Source organism: Schistocerca gregaria, chromosome 1, assembly GCF_023897955.1.
Source record: "Schistocerca gregaria isolate iqSchGreg1 chromosome 1, iqSchGreg1.2, whole genome shotgun sequence".
Lineage (NCBI taxonomy): Eukaryota > Metazoa > Arthropoda > Insecta > Orthoptera > Acrididae > Schistocerca > Schistocerca gregaria.
The window spans coordinates 475,364,059-475,387,509 of NC_064920.1; positions in this window are offsets into that span (position 1 = coordinate 475,364,059).

A 23,451-nucleotide genomic window follows, 5' to 3' on the forward strand; every position below is an offset into this window, starting at 1 on the left:
TTTTTTCCACTTTTTATGCTTCACTTCCTACAAAAAGAGAATTGTCAAAAGGTTACAACGAAGATTGGCTCATGTAATATATATTCACCTCATTAGCTGAGATGAAAGCTACTTATAACCCTGTGTTTATGCCGTTTAATATGAAAGCAAATACATCAGTTGTAATGATGTCAAACCATATAATAAGAAGATGCATTTCGGGAAGTCCTTAAGTAAACGGCGTTGGAAGATTGAGAGTCCCGATTGAAGCGTGAATTACTGTTATAGCATTTACTTTACAAGAGAATGTAGCCTCATTTTTAGATGGCATTCCTGTCGTATTCATAACGACCGATTTTTCTGATAGCCATTAACTGAACTTATTGACCGACAGAGTGAAAGTGTATAGCTTATGGCGCGATCTAAATTACCTATCTCGATGTTGCAGTCTTCACAATTCCCGGTTCTGGAACCAACAGTAGTTGATAATACACCTTCGCTATAACTGCACAGCTCCCGACCTCACATTCATCTGGGTTCAGCTTGGATAAACGAGGAAATACGTGTCCGCATCATCATTATCATCGTCATCATCATCATCAGTGTCGTCTTCATTGTTATCACCACCAGTACTACGCATCAGGCCATTAGTCTGTTCCATTAAAACTCTCTGGGAATGCATAAAGCAGTAAGTCTATTCTAAGGGCAATAACTGTTTCAAACCGCACTACGCTGTCACTGTTGTAGCGACATGGCAGGTGAAAGGCGATTACTGCCCCGTAAAACGGGTAGGGGCACGTCGACACAGTTTTTCATATGCCTGCAGCACCACACTTTCGTATTACTAGGCATGCAACTGTTGCATGTGATCAAAGGACGAGGGTATGGCACTAATTTCAGAAAGTATATTATTGATTTACTTATATGAAAAAATTGAATCTCTTACTGTTACACCTCTTTAATGCGTTTGTAACTTCCAGCGTATCTTCATCCCTTGCGATTGTTACTTTCAAAAAGTAACGGAGGTGGAATTACATGGAATTCTCTCTGTTCCAACACGGGTCAACAGCATGATTTCATCAATGGTTAGCCTCCCAATTTTCCTTTCGGCTTCATTGCGATTAACGTATGGAACGAAGAACAATGCAAAAATCTTCAAAACTGGTGATCCACTTAGGAAATCTTCCCAGGTTTTAATTAAACTGATATTCAACAGTGATACAATAAAGATATTTACATCAGTTTATGAATACATTTGCGTATTTGTAATTGCTTCATTTACCGTACTACGGCGACAGTCTCGTAAATTAAGGTTTTCGTCAATTGGAAATATATTCGTGAACTGTTCAGCCCTTGTTTCATTAGCTATGGTCCTGCGACTAACAATGAAAATATTGCAGTCAACAACGGTCATCCTCGGGAATATGCTTCAGTTTAGATTGTTTTGCCATAGTAAAGTATCTTCGCTGACAGTAGTTTCCTCCCTTTATTTATTCTAGCTTTGTATCGATAGTTATGCTATTGTTAAGACTTTCGAGACATTTCATGTCGATTAGTTCACGGAATTACTTCAGTTTTATAAGAAAGAATGACGCGAATACCTCCATCAAGAACAATCCTGCAAATGAAATTCTCTAAATTGGCATATTTTCAAAACAAAAAAATGTGAATGGTGGATGCCACTTACCCCAAACACGAATTTTTATTTATTTCCTTCCCAAACATATTTAGAAACTGATTCTTACTTTCCTAAAAAAATTATTGCAAATGAGAAGATACCCAAACAAAGCAAAGAATTTTCCACAAACAAAAAGCTTGGACATAAATTTGGATTATCATTATTTAATACTGTCATATGTCTGTTAAAGTTAAGGACACACTGTTGAGGGTGCAAATGTTCTGGACCATGTGTGAGAAAAGCACGAGTGGCCTACCGGGCCCATCCGATCGTCGTGTCATCCTCAGTGGAGGAAGCGGAAGGAGGGGCGTGGGGTCAGCACACTGCTCTCCCGGTCGTTATGATGGTATTCTTGACCGAAGCCGCTACTATTCGGTAGAGTAACTCCTCAGTTGGCAACACGAGCCTGAGTGCACCCTGAGAAACGGCAACAGCGCATGGCGGCCTGGATGGTTACCCATCCAAGTGCCGACCACGCCCGACAGCGTTTAACTTCGGTGATCTCAGGGGAACCGGTGTAACCACTGCGGCAAGGCCGTTGCCACGTGTGAGGAAAAAAGAAGGTTTTTTTTTTCAAAAATTGTGGTAACCACTGGTAGAGCACTAGTTATTATCAATAATTACGGTATTCGCAGCCCTATCTGCAAGAGCACCAGTGGTCTACGGCTATCGTCGCGTCCTGGGTTCAAACACAGCCCCTCCTCAAAATTTTGTATACAAAACTATCAGCAATGGCGGCCAAAGACTTCCGGCACAAGAAGTCAACCTCGTTCTGCAACAGCGTTGCCGAAGAGAAAAGCGGAGTGGATAGAAACTCAGGGCATTATCTTGCCGTTGGGGTGGGAAACTGACCCTAAAAGGAGGAAGAATCAGCAATGCTCAACGCCATGAAGATGCACAAAGCAATGTGTTAAAGGCACGTAATGGGTGCCCATAAAGCAGGTGGTCTGTAATTGAAAAAGGATTCCAGATTAGCCACCCATTCGGATCGCCGGGAGGGGACAGCATAGGGGAAGATGAACATGTGAAAAAGATGGAATAACCAAAGATCGGACAATATTCTGCGAGTCAGAGTTTCGAATGCCAGAAGTTCAAACGTAGCAAGAAAGCTAGAAAATGTGAAAAGGGAAATTTAGAGCCTCATTCTACATATAGTTGGGATCAGTGAAGTAAAATGGAAAGAAATTACGGATTTCTGGTTAGACGAATATAGGGTAATATAATACTTCATTGATAAGGTCGTTTTCAGCACATTTGGCAACAAATAAACACCGACAACGATGGCTCATGTATACATGGCAACGTGGAAATCGGAAGATGAAGAGAAAGAGAATGTATATGAGGATATGTAACGGGTAATTTAGTATGTAAACAGACATGAAAATCTAATAATCATAGGGGATTTGTACGCTGCTGTAGGGGAAGGAACAGAAGAAACTGTTGCGTGATAATATGGGCTTGACAGCAGGAATGAGAGAAGAAGAAGATCTGGGAATGTACGTTTGGTGCACAGCATTGCATGACAATGAATAATTGACGGTGGAAAACCGGAACAGAAGAGAATTGAAGCGTTTGAGACGTGATGCACCACAAAATAAAGTTGAAAAATAGGTGAACCGATAAGGTAAGGAATGAGGAGGTTTTCCGCAGAATCGGTGACGAAAGGGACGTACGGAAAACACTGACAGGAAGAAAGGACAGGATGACAGGACAGGGAATAATTCAGTGGTACTAGAGGGAGCCGTACTGAAGAAAAACTGTAGGGGAAGACAAAGAATGGAATACATTAAACAAGTATCTGAGGATGTGGGGTACAAGTGCTACTCTGAGAGATTAGCTTACGAAAAGAATCCGTGGCAGGCCGCATCAAACCAGTTAGAAGACTGATGGCTAAAATAAGAAACACTGCTATCAACAGTTACGTGAGCCCCGTCATCTACAGATAGCCTGACCTTGTATTCACTCGTGATCCATCTGGGAAAGCAATGTTCTGTAATCTTGTGCAAGCTGTAAATACAGCTGATGGTCAAGTTGTGAAGCACTTTTATGGCCCCCAAGAAATGAACTATTCTTTTTAAACATCATATCTAGTAAATATGGATTCTTTGCTTGTCCTTGCGTCCAAAATTCTCTTCACTTGTTTCTATAAATGACGTGCTCAAAGTTGTGGATGTTCTACAATATCAATTAATTAATAAATAGATTGTAGGTTCTCGGCCTACAAGGTCATTATCAGACTGTAACTGATGATAGTATCAAAGAGGATATACAGGGTGTTACTAAAGGGTACGGCCTAACTTTCAGGAAACATTCCTCACACACAAAGAAAGAAAATATGTTATGTGAGCATGTGTCCGGAAACGCTTACTTTCCATGTTAGAGCTCATTTCATTACATCTCTTCAAATCACATTAATCATGGAATGGAAACACACAGCTACAGAAGGTACAAGTGTGACTTCAAACACTTTGTTACAGGTAATGTTCAAAATGTCCTCCGTTAGCGAGGATACATGCATCCACCCACCGTCGCATGGAATCCCTGATGCACTGATGCAGCCCTGGAGAATGGCGTATTGTATCACAGCCGTCCACAATACGAGCACGAAGGGTCTCCACATTTGGTACCGGGGTTGCGTAGACAAGAGCTTTCAAATGCCCCCCATAAATGAAAGTCAAGAGGGTTGAGGTCAGGAGAGCGTGGAGGCCATGGAATTGGTCCGCCTCTACCAATCCATCGGTCACCGAATCCGTTGTTGAGAAGCGTACGAGCGCTTCAACTGAAATTTGCAGGAGCTCCATCGTGCATGAACCACATGTTGTGCCATACTTGTAAAGGCACATGTTCTAGCAGCACAGGTAGAGTATCCCGTATGAAATCATGATAACGTGCTCCATTGAGCGTAGATGGAAGAACATAGGGCTCAATCAAGACATCACCAACAATGCCTGCCCAAACGTTCACAGAAAATCTGTGTTGATGACGTGATTGCACAATTGCGTGCGGATTCTCGTCAGCCCACACATGTTGGTTGTGAAAATTTACAATTTGATCACGTTGGAATGAAGCCTCATCCGTAAATAGAACATTTGCATTGAAATGAGGATTGACACATTGTTGGATGAACCATTCGCAGAAGTGTACCCGTGGAGGCCAATCACCTGCTGATAGTGCCTGCACACGCTGTACATGGTACGGAAACAACTGGTTCTCCTGTTCTCCACACAGTAACGTGGTCAACGTTACCTTGTAGAGCAGCAACTTCTCTCACGCTGACATTAGGGTTATCGTCAATTGCACGAAGAATTGCCTCGTCCATTGGAGGTGTCCTCGTCGTTCTAGGTCTTCCCCAGTCGCCAGTCATAGGCTGGAATGTTCCGTGCTCCCTAAGACGCCGATCAATTTCTTCGAACGTCTTCCTGTGGGGAGGAGAGGAGGAGGAGGAGATTAGTGTTTAACGTCCCGTCGACAACGAGGTCATTAGAGACGGAGCGCAAGCTCGGATTAGGGAAGGATGGGGAAGGAAATCGGCCGTGCCCTTTCGAAGGAACCATCCCGGCATTTGCCTGAAGTGATCTAGGTAAATCACGGAAAACCTAAATCAGGATGGTAGGACGCGGGATTGAACCGTCGTCCTCCCGAATGCGAGTCCTGTCGGGACACCTTCGTTCTGGAAATCTGTCTCGATACAAACGTACCGCGCCACGGCTATTGCCCCTGCTAATGCATACATCAAATGGGCATCTGCCAACTCGGCATTTGTAAACATTGCACTGAGTGCAAAACCACGTTCGTGATGAACACTAACCTGTTGATGCTACGTACTGATCTGCTTGATGCTAGAACTGTAGAGCAATGAGTCACATGTCAACACAAGCACCGAAGTCAACATTACCTTCCTTCAATTGGGCCAACTGGCGGCGAATCGAAAAAGTACAGTACATATTGACGAAACTAAAATGAGCTCTAACATGGAAATTAAGCGTTTCCGGAGACATGTCCACATAACATCTTTTCTTTATTTGTGTGTGAGGAATGTTTCCTGAAACTTTCGCCGTACCTTTTGGTAACATCCTGTATACAGAACCAATTAAAATTTGTCACTGAATCAGAAAAGCAAATTTCTCTAAATAAATCTAGAAAAGCCACGAATACAAAATTAATTCCCTCTTAACTAAACTACTTTTTTGAAATCATATCTCAATTCTCCAGTACAATAAACTGACGAGATAGTTTAAGACAAATTCCCCGGTACAAATGACTAACACACAAGTCATTCTCGAGCATTCCTCACGTAACCAATAACTACAGAGTAAAGTTAAAAACTTTACGTAAAACACTATTTCACTTCAGCCTTCGTCTACTCTCATAACTAAGCACAGTTATAGTAGTAATTAATAAACAATTAGAAGAGCAAACAAATAGCACCACAAACAAAACCGGCAGTATTTAGACTGCAGTTCAGTGTCCGTCAGCTAGTGACCTCTATCAGATCGCATAACAACTGCATACACTCGAGCAATCTGATGCCACCTTTCCTGAGCGTGACTCATACTGCACGTCTAATCTCAGCTGTAACGTCCGATGTAAATCGTTATGATGTAGAGGCGCTACGCCTCAAAACGTAGCTGAGGACGTTATGAATGACTATCATGTGGTAAAAACCTGTGTTCAGTTCAGTGATTTCACTTGGCACGTATACAACATGGCATAACCGTCTTCCGAGGTCTTCGAGGTTTATAAAGTAAAGGTACAATAGGGATAAATGTCGACAGTAAAATCTGAGAACATCGGCGAATCCGTGGTTTATATATACCACTGTGCAACGTGCATTTTCCTCGTGGCACAGTTCATTCGTTTGTGGCAGCCACTGGCGTTTCGAAGGCACCTTGATATAAGCTTCACCTATCAGGAAAATTGATCTAAGTAGTTAAATGCAAGTGACAGAGATTAAGATAATACTAAAGTGGTTAGGTTCACATTTAGGAAAAGGTATCTTGAAATGTTCCTTCACACTGCTTCGTTGAACGAAAAACGGAATTTTGCTGTGATGCGTTATTCCCACGACCAGCGAAAAACAAAGTTTTATTGTGGACCCTAGTGAGCTACGCAAGCGATTGTTTTTATAAGCGTCGGTAAACCGCTCACTAACCTGCTTGAGGGGTCAGTTTGTGTTTGCTTCTGCGCCACTGAGTTTAGTTCCTACTTTATTGCCCCTAGCAGTTTTCTGAGTCAGAAACTAGAGCACTTTGTAACACCCACTTGCCGTCTCTAATTAATCACCACCTACTTTCAATCACCTTCTCCATCTATAGAGAGACTGGCATCTGATCACAGTTTAAAGATTAGTGCGTCTCAAATTCAAACACAATACCCTAATAAACGTAATCAAGCTCCTTACAAAGACGAAGTACCAAACTTGACCAAGAATGAGATGTCTTTTACATAGCCCCAGTGACTTTTTCCACTTTCTTGAAGAGACAAAGTGCTGCTGAGCATAACTCTTTTCTCTCATATTGCTTTACAAAATAATAGTATATTTGCAGCTGACTTCCGCTTTTCCCCTTAAAACATAACTCTGAATAGCTAGTAGACATACACATAGCGTCGAGAGAAACCTAAACGCTTTCCTAGTCTCTCTTTGCACTTAAATAGTGTCTTACATGTACTTCCAAATCATACTCTCACCTTTAAAGATAACAACTTTTTTTCCATGCCACTCTAAAGACAACTCAGGCCACAACTCAAGACGTCGATTTTATCCAACACTATCGCTGACACACACCCCGGCCCGGAAACAGTGCTCTCGCCACAAGTTGTTGCCTGCGGTAGGAGGTGCTCTCAACACCCCAAGTGATGTCCTCAGCTAAGGTGCGCCGCTCGTACAGAGGTCCCACTGTCGACAGTGCACGACCACTTCAGATTTTCAGGCAGCTAGTGACTGCGCCAGAACTGATCGAGGAAACCAGCTGTTGCCCGTGGACTTGAATATGTACTAGGTTACTACATGGGAGGACATTGCTGGCTTTGGACCCCTTGAACGTTTGGGTTGATTATCCTGTTCTGTTTTGGACTCTAGTGGACTTGACTCGGCACAGACGGGCTACAAATAATTTCACTTGTTTAACTGTAACTCTGCTGGACAAATGAGCTTATTCACAAATTTCGATCCAGAATAATTTAATGGCGACAAGAACTCTAGTTATTGCGAGAAGGGTAGCAGGGCGGGATCTGGGTGACTAATTTCAGCGCTTTTTCTAGGACTTTCTTGTTTGTTTTGCCCATACTGCCTACTTCAACAGTATAGAAACCAATGAGATGTGTTTCAGGCTTAGGCCTCAGTAACCGGTCACAGTGGTCGTGTGTCTGTGAGTTGTGCTTGCATGAGTGTGCGTGTGTTTTCTACTGTAGAAGAATGACTTTTGGCCGAAAGCGCTAATTTAAACCAGGATTTTTATCGTGCATGGCTGCGACTCAACATCTCCTCTACTTGGTGCACAGCAATCTGTCCTTTTCATAATACTGTCGCCTTGAAAATTATGTATCGAGACTATGCAGAATTACCATCAGCTGAATCCAGTAAGCCACATCTCCTGAAGGAGGGAGGCGAGTTGCGAGACAGTTAATTTCCTTGGCACAGCTTTATAAAACAGAGACACTGCCCGTGGCTTATGCAAGAGGCCATGAAAGCAGGTCAGTTCAGACTGGGTAGGTGAAGGCACATCAGGGGCTATGTGCTGACATGGCAATAATTGTATCCAAGACACTTTGTGGAGGCTATAACATGCCACAGCCAGGCAGAAGGACGAGAGGGATGACAGCAGAAGAACCACTGTGGCATGGACAGCCTTATTGCATCACGTCTGAGCCATGGCTTTGTTGTAGCACAGAGGACAGGAACTGATGCTTTGGGGAAACAAGGATGGGCCAAGCGAACGTAAATACTCCTCATCTCTTGGCAGGGTATTTCAGTCTGCAGTCCACCGGTTCTGAAGAGTCACCTATGATAATTTATAAGTTTACAAGTCTACATGGATCAGATAGTTTCCATCTCCAGACTTAGCTGGTGGAAGGTGTGGCCATGTTATTCGTGCTCAGTAGAACCTACCAACTTAGAACCCACCAGCCTATGGACCAGCCTTAGGCTTACCTCAGCTACTACCAGTCTCTTGCGCAGGAGATTACAGTTCGAACCCAGAACCATATATCCGCTCATCCGCCATCACTCATGCAGGCCAGCTTCTTGCTGCCTGCTTCTGTTTATGTACGTAGGTGTTGCTGCTGGAGCTGTTTTATCAACGCTGGGTCAACGGCGCGATTCTGCACGCCTCAGCAAATCCTGTCATGTGCACTCAGGCTGTCTCTAGTCTGCATTCTTGACGAGACACTCCCATCAACATTCCATTGGCTGTATGACACTGCCGAAGACCAAAATCTTCACAGGCTGCATGCGGCATACGTTTTGGAAGCATTGGCTTTTCTGAACATTGTTCGACCGTTGAAGTTTGTTGAGCAATAAATAAGTATTTTAACAATCATATATTCCTGATAATATCTCAAACGACTAACAGGCATACACTCACTACTCTGTTCCTACCGTGCCCAGCTGCTGGACTCCTGAGCTCTGCCATCCTAATTCCAACCCCCCACCTCACCCCTCCACCGCCATCATAAAAGCCAGCCACCATAAACTCTACAGCAAACATACTGTACTTTCCACATCAGCACAGACAAAATCCCCTACTCTTCTGTTTCCATTACTACTTATTCTTCTGTTAATGTGGAGTTCAGAAGCCAGTTCCCAGTGTCTAGGAATTACATCCTGTTTGGATGTCACAGCCTTTCAATACAATTGGGCAACTATTCCGGGTACAGAGGTTGGTGCTAGAGGTTCCATTGTTGACTGACAGTAGCAGTACCACACCCACACGAGTACCACACCCCTAAGCTGAGGCGCTACTGGCACCATGAATCATGTGTTTTAACAGGTGGCCAGACCACAGCTCTGCAGAGTTGAAGAAATCCACTCTAGCAGTACTGTCATAGTCGCTACTATTGGGACAATCTATGTTCTACGCCACTCTCCATTGTTGGCAGCTGTATCCAAGATGGCAGCGATGACATCATCCAAGATGACGGCATGCAGACTTGGCAACAGCGCATGACGTCGTCCAAGATGGCGGCGATGATGACTTTCAAGATAACGGATTTTGGTGAAGTTTGAATTTTGGTGGGAAGATGGGACAATTGGGATACCACCACTAATGTAACCCCCCCTCCCTACCCCTCCTCCAGAAAAATGGTAAGAAGTTCAAATTCTAACAGGATAATGCATCACACCCCGGTTACCTCGACTAACCTAAGAAAATCACAGGCAGATAGGTCACTTGGGCTACCCTCACAAACCTAACTCGTCCGACTGTCACCTCTTCCTAGTAACTGGCGCTTAGTTAGAGTTTTGGCAGTAAAGAAAGGTCAATTTGTGTCTCTACTAAGAAAATGGCGCGAAAGAAGGGATACTTGGACTACCTCCACTAACCTAAGTCACCCGACTGCCACCTCCTCCTTGGGATTCGTGGGAAAAGGACTCAACCACTGTTGGACATAATTCCTTATTATTTTGCATGCACTTAAACAATTAGAGGCACTAACACCATCCAGTGTGGTCGCCAGAAATATGATCCACTTGTAGCTGTGATACAAAGCAGGTATTTGCTTGGATGGAGAGACTTGATTCTAAATAATGAACATCATTTCTAGCGAATAGCGTAACACTAGTGTACATTTTCTTACAACCTCAATCAGCACATCATCTACTACTACTGTCTGTGTCTTCTCAGTCATCGCCTATAACTCAGTGAATATATCGCAGAACCTCTGACATGGCATCGAGTCAGAATACGTCACAAGTACTATAGAAATATCTAGCTGGGGTGGCGTGAGGGAGTCGCAAATACCGCGTACATATCACGTTCCTTACCCAAATCACTTTCAAAATTCAGCGATCTTATCACGAGGTTGCAACATGGGCTACTTGTCACCAGAGTGCTGGTCTGGTAATACTTTTTCCTATGATCATCATCTCGCTATTTGTCTGGAAAAAGCGCCTCATTCAGGGGTAATGTCACACCTCGATTTATAAAGCCAGTGTAGCTTTTAACATGGATACTTCTATGCACCTGTAGAACCATCACCGCTTGTGACAGTAATATACGGCTCTCTTTCTAAGACACAAGAAAAACTTATGAGACATGTCCACCCATCGCTGACTTTCTCTCAGTATTACTTTGTATAGTAGGTAATCAGTTGTTGACGAAGTATTATACTTAGTAGTAGGGGGTGCGTGATAGGTTCACCTTGAGCATCGTAGGGGGTGCGTGATAGGTTCACCTTGAGCATCAGGCTTATAAAGTATGTGTTTGTGTTCTGACATGTGCAAAGGAAATTACTATGTCTATTCATAAGAAAGGTATGGATTTGATGTCTAGTACTGTGATAGCAGAGGAAAGAGTATGTGAAGTCATAAGAATGGTACTGACATTTCGCTTTCCAGACCCATACCCAACAACAGGGAATATTTCCGATACTTCGCTCATTGCCGAATGTCGTTCGACTGAGACCACGATCGTAACATTTAGTTGTTAGTACAGGGATAAAATATATATGTGACCCTTTTCTTAGGATGATTTTGATTCTACCTGTGCGTGCTCGGCCTGCAGCGCCAGTGACCTGTGCGGGGGTGATTCACATTTCCCTCTAAAGGTAGGAGCTGTTAAAATGGAGTGTAGGAATGTAGATGAATTAAGGTGTTGTCCTCTAGACTACCGAATAGCGAACTAATACTTAGTATGTGTTGGATAGCTTTCGACACCACGTGAAAATTTGAGAATGAATATGGAGGTGCATTTGTGCTGGATCATTATTCCCTCTCCTGTAAATTGTCTGGTTGACTGCTTCTGCACATTTCGCACCTTTATTTAGTTGAGAGAAGATCGATTGTGGGATGTGCATCTAGCATGTGGAAGACACATTTGCCAGTTCTCTAGATATGAGAGAAACCTTAGTCGACCTTGTAAATTATAGGGATGAATTCGAATCTGTTACATCACTGAGATCGGTATTCGTGGGTGGAAATATCATTTTTCATCGGGTTGTTTCTAGTTACTCTGTGGTCTAGAGCAGGTTCCACGTAGCTACAGTTTCGGGTTTGTAAATAAATAATCCCAGTTTATATCTTCAGAATTATGTTGCGTGAGTGATCAGTAGGATACTGCTGTGTGTGAACCATGCGAAATTAGATATGTTCTTGTTATCCCAGAGTTTGGGGATGGGCGTAGAAAAGCAGGCAACCAGGCAGGTCCGCACCAGAAATAGTAACACAGTTGTACCGAAGGGGGGGAAATGAGCCACTCTTTGCACAACAGTTCTGAGAGTGACTTTGATCCACTAATGGCTCTCTGATGTGAAAGGGGTGATTTTGTATGGCAGAGGATATGAATTGTATGTTTACTACATCGACACGGTACGCGGTGATATATTGCTGGTCTGGAGATTGGTTTCATGCTCTAATATTCAAGCTCCTCTCCTCAGTGGGAGAGCAGTGTAATTGAGTATGGCACTTTGCGAGGTTTACTTGTCGGTACAGTATGGCCATCAGTTTATTGCCACTGAATGTCACGTGTGTAGAAATAAATAAAAGATGGACAGTGCTTTTCTAGGATTGACGAGGATTGTGACATATAGCCAGTGTCAGTGTAGGCATACCATAATTTTTTCAGGTGCTGTACAGGTATAAAAGATAACTGCACTGTATGTGTAAAATGTGTATATATTGCATTCTAAAGTTACTGTGATTTATGTTGTGGCATGACTATAGAAGATAACTGTGTGTCCTACCATGAGGTATGTATAGATTTAGCATAACGATAACCGCGAGGGTATGAGAGAGATTTTTTATGTGGAAAATTAAGTGCGCTATAGATATTGAAATTTGTTCCAGAAGCACGTCCGTCTCAAGGAGGCATTACCTGTACATCGATCAGTGTCAGACTGTAGCAGCAATTGTAATATTTAATTGTCATTACACTTGTAAATATGTTCCTGGCTTCCAATATTCTTGTGAATCTTGTATGTATTTGATGATCTGTAGACCATTTTGCGGGTTTAACTGTCAATGCAATTTAGCGATCTGTGAAAAATAATTTTACCACTGAAAGTCTCGTCTGCAGAAAGAAAAACTAAAGGTGGATGGTGCTTCCACACCAGCAGCATCAGTAATGCGGAGGGTAAGTTCGATAAGAGCCTACCATAATGCTCGATTCATTCACAAGACATTCTTTGTTCTGGGATATAGGAGTCTCTACATAGCGGTGAGAACATTTGTGTATGCTGAGAGTAGAAAGGGTGACACGTGATGGATGGGGTTATTATATGCTATTTTCGTAAACAGGTTCTGTTAGGATCAGAATTTCCATGCATGCAAGCTGAGACATCACTAAACCGCCTATAAAAGGACTCATTAAATACACTCCTGGAAATGGAAAAAAGAACACATTGACACCGGTGTGTCAAACCCACCATACTTGCTCCGGACACTGCGAGAGGGCTGTACAAGCAATGATCACACGCACGGCACAGCGGACACACCAGGAACCGCGGTGTTGGCCGTCGAATGGCGCTAGCTGCGCAGCATTTGTGCACCGCCGCCGTCAGTGTCAGCCAGTTTGCCGTGGCATACGGACCTCCATCGCAGTCTTTAACACTGGTAGCATGCCGCGACAGCGTGGACGTGAACCGTATGTGCAGTTGACGGACTTTGAGCGAGGGTGTATAGTGGGTATGCTGGAGGCCGGGTGGACGTACCGCCGAATTGCTCAACACGTGGGGCGTGAGGTCTTCACAGTACATCGATGTTGTCGCCAGTGGTCGACGGAAGGTGCACGTGCCCGTCGACCTGGGACCGGACCGCAGCGACGCACGGATGCATGCCAAGACCGTAGGATCCTACACAGTGCCGTAGGGGACCGCACCGCCACTTCCCAGCAAATTAGGGACACTGTTGCTCCTGGGGTATCGGCGAGGACCATTCGCAACCGTCTCCATGAAGCTGGGCTACGGTCCCGCACACCGTTAGGCCATCTTCCGCTCGTGCCCCAACATCGTGCAGCCCGCCTCCAGTGGTGTCGCGACAGGCGTGAATGGAGGGACGAATGGAGACGTGTCGTCTTCAGCGATGAGAGTCGCTTCTGCCTTGGTGCCAATGATGGTCGTATGCGTGTTTGGCGCCGTGCAGGTGAGCGCCACAATCAGGACTGCATACGACCGACGCACACAGGGCCAACACCCGGCATCATGGTGTGGGGAGCGATCTCCTACACTGGCCGTATACCTCTGGTGATCGTCGAGGGGACACTGAATAGTGCACGGTACATCCAAACCGTCATCGAACCCATCGTTCTACCATTCCTAGACCGGCAAGGGAACTTGCTGTTCCAACAGGACAATGCACGTCCGCATGTATCCTGTGCCACCTAACGTGCTCTAGAAGGTGTAAGTCAACTACCCTGGCCAGCAAGATCTCCGGATCTGTCCCCCATTGAGCATGTTTGGGACTGGATGAAGCGTCGTCTGACGTGGTCTGCACGTCCAGCACGAACGCTGGTCCAACTGAGGCGCCAGGTGGAAATGGCATGGCAAGCCGTTCCACAGGACTACAGCCAGCATCTCTACGATCGTCTCCATGGGAGAATAGCAGCCTTCATTGCTGCGAAAGGTGGATATACACTGTACTAGTGCCGACATTGTGCATGCTCTGTTGCCTGTGTCTATGTGCCTGTGGTTCTGTCAGTGTGATCATGTGATGTATCTGACCCCAGGAATGTGTCAATAAAGTTTCCCCTTCCTGGGACAATGAATTCACGGTGTTCTTATTTCAATTTCCAGGAGTGTATTTTTGGGATACTATGCAATTTACTAGAGTTAGACTCAGTTCTTATTTTAGATAACCATGTGGCTTCATCATACCACTGAGAACTTTGCTAGATGCGCTTGTACCTACGTGTGGTGACGTGTCAGCCACACATCATCCAAGGTCCGTTAGAATCACTAGGGAAAAAGCAGCTTGTGCTACCCTGTCATAAACGGGAAAGACACATGCTGTCTGGAGGTGTCTCGCAAATGTGAGCTATGTGTGCTAGCCTTCTGTGATGTCAAACTGTACACTGACTGTACACCCTAAAGTAGAGGCAACCTTCACCAACATCCAGCAGCAGCTTGCAACTGTGATGGCCCTTGCGACTGAAGCGTCTGCCCTCCCGGACGGTCGCATCAGCAATGGTTCCTAGGTGAACAAGTATTTTGAGAGGAACTTCTCAGGTATCAAGTATGAAAGGAATGTCGCCACCTCATGCATGCGGGAATCTGTGCATGGTTTGACAGCTGACAGTCACGTCACTTCACTGGGGCTTCCTGTAGCCTCCTATGCAGTCTATTGGACAGGGGGTGGTGGAGGGTGTTTGCACACATTGATTGCGTGTCTGTTGTATTTTTTTGTGAGTGGGTCTGTAGGCTATGCTATGTGTTATTTGGACAGTTAACGATTTCGTGCCAGCACATCATTGTACTGCATTATTTAGGAGGAATCTGCATGTCTGTACTGAAATTATTTTGGTAAATTAATAGTTGTTTGTGTATCTGAAGAGCGTTATTTAAAAGTAGTGTACAGGTCAGCACACTGTGTATTGTGACCCCAAGCATGTGTTTTGTATCAGTGTGATAAATATACCTCATCCCTATATAAAATGTTTCAAAATAAATAGTGTACATTCCTTCCTTACTCTCCCCAGCAGCCCAGTTCAGGCTGAGTCATTTTCGCGCCATTTTCCCCTTCCAGACCACAATCTTGGATTATGTCACAGGAGGGATGACAGCACCCTCCGGTGACAGTTCTGTGTACTTGATCAGTTGGACTCTAGATCTCGTGGTGGAGAGACTGCCTGCAAAATAAAGACTCACGTCCAGCAAAGGCAGAGTCCTTTTCCCACCATTTTCGCCCAACCCAGACCGCCATCTTGGGTTACTTCATAGAACATATGACAGTGCGCTCTGGTGGCAGCACTGTGTACTAGTTCAGTTGGACTCTATATCTCTTGGTGGAGACACCGTCTGTCGCCATTTTCCCCCACTATCTTGAATTATGTCACAGATGAGAGTGCCATCTGGTGGTGGTACTGTGTACTGGGTCAGTTGGAGTGCAGACCCCTTGTCAACCATACTGGATGGTGTTCATGCCTCTAATTGTTTAAATAAAATAGTGCACACAAAATAATAAGGACTTATGTCCAGCACTGGTCGAGTCCTTTTCCCACGAATCCCAAGGAGGAGGCAGCAGTCGGGTGACTTACATTAGTGGAGGTATTCCAAGTGTCCCTTCTTTCGAGCCATTTTCTTAGCTTAGTAGAGATACGTGAATTTACCTTTCTATAGTGCCAAAAGTCAAACTTGGCGCCACTTTCTACGAAGAGGTGGCAGTCAGATAACTTAAGTTAGTCGGGCTAGCCCCAGTGACCTATCTTCCTGGTAATTTCTTATGTTAGTAGAGGAAACCTGCTGGAATTTGAGCTTCCTGCCATTTTTCTGGGGGAGAGGAGGGGAGGTGGGTTAGGCAAGTGGAAGTACCCAATTGCCCCATCTCCCCATCAAAATTCAAACTTCCCGCCAAAATCCGCAATCTTGAATGACGTCATTGCCGCCATCTTTGATAATGTCATGCGCTGCCATCTTGGATGATGTCATCGCCGCCATCTTGGATACATGTAGCAACAATAGAGAGTGGGGTAGAACATAAGTTGTCCCAATACTGTCGCTGTCACAACCTTCGATCCGAATAAAGTGCAACAGAACTGGCCTTAATACTTGACTTGGTCTTGTAAATTGCAAGCAGGATATGAACTGTGAACTGATAAATTATTTAACTTCTCCCAGCAGCGCCCAAGGATTTGTGTAAGGATTTCACTAAGTTATGTGTTAAGTACATTTCAATAAATCTCACAGTGATTGAGCTCTGCCATTATCTTGATTTCTGGTTTGGAAACCCAGGCACCAGTCAGATGGGGAACATCATAATTTTGGCAAGAGACTTTACTTGGCCACTTCAATTGTAAGGTGCATGTGTGTCGAAAGAAAAACAGGGACATGTTCGTACAAGTAGTGATGGTTAAGCTGTGAATCTTTAAGTATGCCATCAGAATCAATATGTAATTCGTGGATATCATTTCCACCTAACACAGTAATGTGCTCTATCACTCTGCTAGATATTTAGCAAGCAATGACCGTCGACGTACTCCCACTCGACTCACCTTGTCTGCATCTCTAATCTGATAGTATGAGAAGATAAGCCACTGTATTAAACATAAGTGACAAAGTATGATTTGGTTTTGATCGAAATAACTCTTACAAAAGTCAGTTAATAAGCATGCCTTGTTACCAAATACAAGTACCTGATTTCCAAGCCCGTATTTGTCTTCAAACCCAAAAGTTTCTCGCTTACTACATTTTCGCTGTTCATGTAGTGAAACTGCTCCATCAAGTATGAGGTTTTAATTTATTACTTCTTTACTGCTAACTATATTCGCAACAAACTTTGCAGACAGTATTCCCAATAACACAGAATGTACCTGCAAAATTATATAACTGTACGACACATTGTTCAGGAAATATGACGTCATAAAAACTGAGATATGTGAAAAACTGCCACAACATTCATGACGTTTACATTTATGATTTATTTGCTACTAACACTATTCGAAATACATTTGGCACACAGTATCTAGTTATGCCGCTAAATGGACCTACAAAATTACAACAATGTACGACATATAGTTCAGGAGATTTGACGTCAAAAAGAAATAGAGCTACTTGAAAATGAAACTGCTGAGCAAAATTCTCTAGAGATACTGGAGCAATATGTGCATAAACATCTCATCGCTGAAGACGACACGTCTCCATTCGTCCCTCCATTCACGCCTGTCGCGACACCACTGGAGGCGGGCTGCACGATGTTGGGGCGCGAGCGGAAGACGGCCTAACGGTGTGCGGGACCGTAGCCCAGCTTCATGGAGACGGTTGCGAATGGTCCTCGCCGATACCCCAGGAGCAACAGTGTCCCTAATTTGCTGGGAAGTGGCGGTGCGGTCCCCTACGGCACTGCGTAGGATCCTACGGTCTTGGCATGCATCCGTGCGTCGCTGCGGTCCGGTCCCAGGTCGACGGACACGTGCACCTTCCGCCGACCACTGGCGACAACATCGATGTACTGTGGAGACCTCACGCCCCACGTGTTGAGCAATTCGGCGGTACGTCCACCCGGCCTCCCGCATACCCACTATACGCCCTCGCTCAAAAGTCCGTCAACTGCACGTACGGTTCACATCCACGCTGTCGCGGCATGCAACCAGTGTTAAAGACTGCTATGGAGCTCCGTATGCCACGGCAAACTGGCTGATACTGACGGCGGCGGTGCACAAATGCTGCGCAGCTAGCGCCATTCGACGGCCAACACCGCGGTTCCTGGTGTGTCCGCTGTGCCGTGCGTGTGATCATTGCTTGTACAGCCCTCTCGTAGTGTCCGGAGCAAGTATGGTGGGTCTGACACACCGGTGTCAATGTGTTCTTTTTTCCATTTCCAGGAGTGTAAAAGTGTCATTAATGAATATCTTCATAGACAGCTACAAGCATTCACCGCTGGACTCAAAGATATTGAGTATCTTTGGTCGGAATTTAAAGGTACTGTCCACCACGTGCTACAGAAGTATGGGCCTAGCAAAAGTATAGGGGAGGGAAAGGATCCACCTTGGTACAACAAACATATTAGGAAATTGCTGAGAAAGTAGAGAATTTTGGCCATTCGTTTTAAACGTAGTCACTGCCGCGCTGACAAACAGAAATTATGCGAAATAAAAGCAGCTGTCAGAAGGACAAGGAGAGATTCTTTTAACGAATTTGAAAGCAATATTATATCTGCAGATTCTAAAAATATTCCCAAAAAATTTAGGTCGTACGTAAAATCTATGAACGCTACAAATAATTCGAGACCTTCTTTTGCTGACACTACGGGTAATGTAACGGATGATGACAAACAGAAGACTGAAACTCTAAACCTAGCTTTCAAAGCTCGTTTACGGTAGAGGACAGCAGCACCATTCCCTCTTTCAATTATCGAACAACCGCAAAGATGGCTGACGTAGTGTTTAGTGCATCTGGGACTGCAAAACAGTTAAGATCCTTAGACGCCAGGAAAGCAACTGGTCCAGACGGTATCCCCTTAAGATTTTATGGTGATTATGCTACAACTATAGCACCATTCTTATCCCTCATACATCAGAGCTCATTGGAATTGCGGAAAGTTCCACGGGACTGGAAGAAGGCTCAAGTCATAGCAATCTATAAAAAGGGTAGAAAATCGGATGCACATAATTACCGGCCAATTTCACTGACATCGATTTGTTGTAGAATCATGGAACATATTTTGTGCTCAGACATAACGACCTTTCTAGACTCTGAGAAGCTCATCTGCAGAAACCAGCACGGTTTTAGGAAACAGCGGTCATGCGAGACATAGCTGGCCCTCTTTGTGCATGATGTACAACAGGTTCTGGAAGACGTTCGACTCAGTTCCGCACTGTCGCTTGCTACAAAAAGTGCGCTCTTGCGATTCGATGACATATGCTGTTTGACAGTTTTCTAACAGACAGGTTGACTTGAAGAGAAACAAGCGTAACTTCAGGTGTGCCCCAGGGCAGCGTAATAGGGCGTCTGCATTTTAGGATTTACATATACGATCTGGTTGATGGTATTGACAGTGGCTTTAGACTGTCTGTTGATGATGCTGTAGTCTACAGGAAAGTAGTATCACACGAAAGTTGTAAACAAATCAATGAGGATTTGCAAAAAACTAAATGCGTGATGTAATGACTGGCAGTTTTCTCTCAATATTAGTAAGTGTAACCTTCTGCGTATAACAAGGCGAAAATCCCCATTAATGCACTAGTACAAGATAAATGCCCAGTCTTTGGAAGTGGTAACATCCATCGAGTATCTGGGTGTGACTGTTGGAAACGATCTCAAATGGAACGATCAGGTGGCACAAGGAACGGGTAAGGCGAACTCTAGAATGCGGTTTATTCGTAGAATCGTGAAGCAATGCAGTCCTTCAACAATGGAAATAGCTTACAATACGTTAGTTCGTCCAGTCTTAGAGTACTGTTCGTCTGTATGGGACCCTTATCACTTGGGTCTGATTCAAGAGATTGAGAAGGTCCAAAGAATAGCGGCAAGATTCGTGACTGGTACATTTAGCCATCGCGAGAGCGTTACAAATCTCACAGAAAGTTTGAAGTGGGACACACTTGCAGATAGACGGCGCGCTAAACAGAAGGAGCTGCTCCCTAATTTCCGAAATCCGATCTTCACCGAGGATGCAGAACATATATTACTACCTACAACTTTCAAATCGCGCAATGATCACCATTCAAAGATAAGTGAAATAAGAGCTCGTACTGAGGCGTTCAGACAGTCGTTTCTCCCTCGCTCGATCTGCGAGTGGAACAGAGCAGAGGGGGGGGGGGGGGGGGGGGAGGAAATATGACCTTGGCGAATTGTGCCCTCCGCCACATACCGCTTGGTGGCTAGCGGAGTATAGATGTAGATGTAGGAAAACTTTGAGCAACTTAACGAGTTTCGGTTTTAGCATGCAAAAAGATACTGGCTCATTTCTAATCAGGGAGTAATCGTGAGGGAGCAACGCCGAAATAACCTAACCACTTAAACTAAGCATCAGTACGACAAGAAATTTAAATATCGTCACCCAATTCTTTCATCACTGTATAATTTCCAAACGAGCACACATCACCACCAGACAACGGCAACTTTCTCCTACACAAAACAGAACTCTGAGACATCAGAACGCAGAACACAGAGTGATAAATACCTTGAGTTTCGTTTTCCGTTAAGGCTTCAGTTCAGAAGAGAAACAACTGACTCCCAGTAAATACGAAATCCCTTCAGCGAGCAAGTGAACGAAGATAAGAATAGCATATAAGCGCAAAGTATTGCAAAGGCAATTGTCGATGTCTTCTAAAACCAAAACATAACTGGAAGAAATGTTAGTGCCGAATGAACAGGCAAATCAGATTTTACAAAGAACTTTATTTCTATAGGAAGAAATCACCACTGTGATGAGCCTTAGCATTCTTAGGAGTAACCTTTTCCCAAAATATTAGATGTCTCAGTCGCTGCAAATTGAGTTGATGCAGTCAGCACGTTTACAATGAGGCTTAAGCATTCCTTGCCCCCTCCCCCCTCCTCCCTCCCTCTGTTATTCTCACAACAATCAAACATCTCAAAGCCCGTCAGTGACGGCATTCTCTGAGCCAATTGTGTTATGTACCTCGCAATTAAACGTTAGAATTTTCGCTACATACTTAGCAATAAGACCAGTTTTGTGTGGTCTGCCAACGCCCAACTGAGCGCTTGCTTGTCGGTCTCTAGGATAAACTTTCAAAGTATTTACATGTCATTATACTATTCTACTGGTGGAACATCAGGTGCTTATATGTACAGGATGATCGAAAAGTCAGTATAAATTTGAAAACTTAATAAACCACGGAATAATGTAGACACAGAGGTAAAAATTGACACACATGCTTGGAATGACATGGGGTTTTATTAGAACCAAAAAAAACGTCAGTGACTGCGCATGATAATCGTGTATAAAAGGAGCTGTAATGAGAGAGAGACCAGATGCGCCAGCAGTCGCAGCATGTTGACGTTACCTGAAAAGGCGCTTTTAGTGAAGCTGTATTGGGAATGGCGAATGTGCTTGTTCAGCGTTACGATCCTATCGCCATAGGAAGGCGATTCGAACGGGTAAAGGTCTGTTGACAAATGCCGCTGGGGGGAGAATTATTTGGAAGTTCTAAACCACGGGTTGTTTAGACGATGGATCCCGTAGTGGCTGACTGAGCACAAGGCGTAATGCTGCTGAGACAGTTCAGGAAGAAATGGAGACTGTAGCGGGGTTCGTCTATGCACGGGGACAGCAGCTCTCGTGCAGTTGCACGTCGCACCGGCATTCCATACACTACTGTTTGGTTGGCACTTAGGCGTACCCTCCGAAGGTATCCGTATAAAATCCATAGGCATCATGAACTGTTACCTGGCAATTTAGTGAAGCGAAGGGCATTTGCGGTGTGAGCGTTTCAAAAGATGGCGTGACATGACGATTGGTTGAGTAACATGTTGTGGACCTCATTTCACGCTCCGGGGGTCTGTCAACGTCCACAACTGCAGAATTTGGGCTACCGAAAATCCTAGAACTGTCGTGGAAACTCCATTGCACGACGAGACAGTCGCAGTATGGGTTGGATTTACCACATCTATCGTTATCAGGCCTTTTTCTTCGAGGAAATGCGTGATTCTGGTTTTGTAACTGCTACCGTGATGAGTGAGAGGTACGCCGATATGTTACAGAATCGCATCATCCCCAGCCTAGCTAATACACACCTGCTGGAATGTACGATGTTTATGCAGGATGGCGCTCCACCCCATATCGCTAGACGCGTGAAAGAACTCCTGCGCGCGTCGTTTGGTGACGATCGTGTGCTCAGCCGCCACTTTCGTCATGCTTGGCCTCCCAGGTCCCCAGACCTCAGTCCGTGCGATTATTGGCTTTGGGGTTACCTGAAGTCGCAAGTGTATCGTGATCGACCGACATCTCTAGGGATGCTGAAAGACAACATCCGATGCCAATGTCTCATCATAACTCCGGACATGCTTTACAGTGCTGTTCAAAACATTATTCCTCGACTACAGCTATTGTTGAGGAATGATGGTGGACATATTGAGCATTTCCTGTAAAGAACATCATCTTTGCTTTGGCTTACTTTGTTATCCTAATTATTGCTGTTCTGATCAGATGAAGCGCCATCTGTCGGACATTTTTTGAACTTTTGTATTTTTTTGGTTCTAATGAAGGCTCATGTCATTCCAAGCATGTGTGTCAATTTATACCTCTCTATTTACATTGTGGAGACTATAGCGGGGTTCGTCTACGCACGGGGACGTCAGCGCTCGTGCAGCCGCACGTCGCACCGGCATTCCATACACTACTGTTTGGTTGTCACTTAGGCCAAAAGAAGATTTCACTGGAAGCCTTGGAAGAAAGTGATACCCTTTTCTATGTGTGTGTGTGTGTGTGTGTGTGTGTGTGTGTGTGTGTGTGTGTGTGTGTGTGTGTGGTATCTGTTCTTTTCGGTACGTCCAAAAGAACTGACACCACACATATATAATTAAGGCGAAATGGTTAATGATCTCTTCGGTGTGTATGCACACAAGGCTCGAACTTTTACGGGAATTGGCGAAATGCCACGAGTAATGAGGGTAACGGCCAAGGGACACTACGTTATTTGAAAATTTGAGTCTGATGGGAAGCATGCGAGGGTATTCCGTGCAGCTGCCATTTCCACTGTGTCTGGGTAGTTCAGTGGGCAGAGCATCTGCCTAGTAAACGGGAGACCCAGGTTCTAATCCCAGTTTGGCACACATATTCAATTTCCACTTTGATTTTAATCAATTCCCACCTGCAGCCAATGTCTGTAATTCCATTGTGTCTCAGTAGCTTATGTTACCGATAGAATAAGATGTGGCTGTTTTTTTCTTTCTAATACTTTCAATGTTCCAGATAGTGACTCAGTTTTTCCATGCCAAAATAGCATGCAAGGCTCCGAATTTATACGAGA